Source organism: Populus euphratica, unplaced genomic scaffold (assembly GCF_000495115.2).
Source record: "Populus euphratica unplaced genomic scaffold, PopEup_1.0 scaffold307.1, whole genome shotgun sequence".
In the NCBI taxonomy this organism is placed as follows: domain Eukaryota; kingdom Viridiplantae; phylum Streptophyta; class Magnoliopsida; order Malpighiales; family Salicaceae; genus Populus; species Populus euphratica.
The window spans coordinates 246564-249896 of NW_011500194.1; positions in this window are offsets into that span (position 1 = coordinate 246564).

Sequence of the window (3333 nt, forward strand, 5' to 3'; positions counted from 1 at the left end):
TGACAATTATCTTGAAACAAGAAAATTGACAATATTAGCAAACCAAGGCAATGTAGAGATAGAGAGTAAAGATTCATCCGGAAAGTAGTCATCAATTGGTGTGATGTTAGCTTTTAAATCTGTTATCAATCTTGACAAATTATCTGCAACAACATTTTTGATGCCTTTATATGACAACATTTTAGGTCTATGTCTTAGCTTTCCATCCATATAAAATAGACCTAAATCTAAGATCTACAGCTTCAGATATGACCTAATTATCGAACAGTGTTCCAGTTTGGACTGCACCAACATCTTTTTTCTAAGTTTGGCTCTCTCTTTATCCTTTCAATTTTAATATTTTAACTCATCAATCAATCCTTTCATTTATGTGATAGGCCTGTATTTAAGATGAATATTTACTATAAATTAAAGGTACTTTATGGTATTAGACTTGTTATTATAAAACATTCTTTAGTTAAGGAGTTATTGATACTTCAAGTACAAAATGATGATAGAAAACCTTGATAAAAATATACTTTTAAGTACTAATCATAAGTATACTGTCTAAATACTAAATGAAATGGTTGAGAAACATGTGAGGGATCCACAATAATTTTAAAATGGTCCTTAGATGTTTTCAAAAATTTTAGAAATTATTTGGAGTTTGTTTAGCAATGGATAAGAAATACAAAGGATAAAAATACATAATTAAAGATAAAGGCATGTTTGCCAAACACATCCTGAAAGAAAAAAAATAGTTTCTTTCTTGTAAAATTGAGACGAGCCAAACAAGGCCTTAAAATTTATAAGTCAGCCCAACTATATAAGCTGGGCCTAGTGGGTTTGCCTATAAACAAAAAAATAATGCTCAAATTAATTAAAATCAATTAAACAAGGCAAGAATACAATTTTTCATAAATTTCAAATTGAAATGGATCAAAACTTAAAATTCATCAAGAACACGAAGAACATTCAATATAAATCCAGAAACACAGATTCAATCTCTGACCAGATTTTACAAAATCAAAGACATGTAAAATCATCTTCCAAGTAAAATTTTGAGATTAGATTATCACAGCGAACAACCAATCATCATGATTATTTGATTTTATGAAAAATACAAATGAAGAATCAAAGATCAAATGCCAAGATTTTAGTGTTTTTAAGCCTTTAGAATCATAGATTAATGATCAACAAACTTATATGTATGTGTAAGAACCAACAATTGATCAAAACTACATGGAAATCATGAACGCAAACAACACCAGAATGACTAGGTATTTTTATGTCTTATTTTTTGCAAATAATCATCAAACCATAACATATAAACTCTTGCATAAAAAAAAAGTATTTGAACATCAAAAGCATGCCATTAATCATTTATTAAACATCATAAAACACCAGATTAACAACAAGAACAAACAATCATATTGCAGCTGAAACATATATGCAAAAATGACAACTTAAAACATGGTCGAATTATTTCAAAAACAACATGAGCAAATGACACAACCAAAAATAACAATTATAAACAACAACAATAGTAACAATAACAACAACAATAGTAGTAGTAGTAGTAGTACTAGTAGTAGTAGTAGTAGTAATAATAAAAAAAAAAAGAAGAAGAAGAAGAAAAAGTTGATGAGAACTTTGAGATGGAAGATCAATATAAGGATTAGACAATCATAACAAAAAATATCAAGGTTAGAAGATCTACTAATGGTATGTCAAATAAGTATAGTATAAACTCTTATTATTCAATAGGAAACCCTACACAAAGGAGGTTTGAATCAGATTATAAATTGTTAACATGATTACATTAGTTATCGTATTTGAATAATGGTAATTTATGTAAATGTTGTCATCAAGTCAATAGAGAAATAAAAAGCATGATCTTAATCTAGAGACCAAGATGCCTAAATGCATGGCAAATACCTCCTTTTATAAGCCAAAATTGGGAACTACTGACTTGATGACTAATTGATAAGTGGGTGACCAACTCTTGACTTGGTGACAATCCTTATCTTCTGTTGTCTACCCAAAATGTCTTTGATAACGTAATAATTGGAACCACTTGAAACTTAAAAGTTGTAGGAAATTATCTCAGCTTTCTAGTGAAAAAAATGAAGGTCATTTGGACTCCTAAAACTTCAGATATGGGCCAAACACTGAACAGTATTTGGGCTGCAGGACAGATTCAGACTTCTTTGTTATTGCTATAATTTGGACTTGAAAATGACCTTTTTAAATCTTGGGCTCCTATAAAAGTTGTAGGCCGATTTCTTATCTTCCCTTCCATAAACAAATAGACCTAAATCTGAGATCTACAACTCCAGATATGACCCAATTACCGAATAATATTCCGGTTTGGACTGCATCAGCATCTCTTTTCTAAGTTTGGCCATCACATAAACGAAAGGATTGATTGATGAATTTAAGAACTCAAATTGAAAGGACAAAGAGATGGCCAAACTTAGAAAATAGATGTTGGTGCAATCCAAATCAGAACACTGTTCGGTAATTGGGTCTTATCTGAAGCTGTAGATCTCAAATTTAGGACTACTTTATATGGATGGAAAGGTAAGACATAGGCCTACAACTTTCATACGGAGCCCAAGATCTAAAAATGTCATTTTCAAGTCCAAATTGGAGCAACAACAAAGAGGTCTGAATCTATCTTCCAACCCGAGCACTGTTCAGTGTTGTTTGGCTCATATCTGGAGTTCTAGAAGTCTAAATGACCTGAATTGTTTACACAAGAAAGCTGAGTCAATCTCCTATAACTTTCAAGTCCAGTTTTGACGTTATCAATGACGTTTTGGGCAGACAAGAAAAGTTAAGGATTGTCACCAAGTCAAGAGTTGGTCACCCACTCATCAATTAGTCATCATATCAATAGTTTCCAATTTTGGCCTATAAAAGGAGGCATTTGCCATGCATTTAGGCATCTTGGTGTCCAGATCAAGATCATGCTCTTGCTTTCTCTCTTTGTATTTTTTCTAATGTTTATGCTTTGCTTTCATTAATATCAAGTTTATGCCTTTCATTTCCTTTCATTTACTTAGTTAACTTTTATTTTATTTATGTTTTTACTTTGTTTGTTTATTTTTCTTTCTTTCATTATGTTTAGCTAAGTTTATTATGTCAAGGTGAAAAGGTTACACTAATGGTGTAAGAATAAGTATAATGTAAACTTAAGATGGACTTTAATGTTTGATACTAACATGTTTTGTATTTGTTATCTTGTTCACTCTTTAATACTTTGCTTGTTAAATAACTAATCTTGATTTATGTTGTATAACACTTGGTACAACAAATGCTTGGCACTTTCATAGTTCATACTGTATGGTA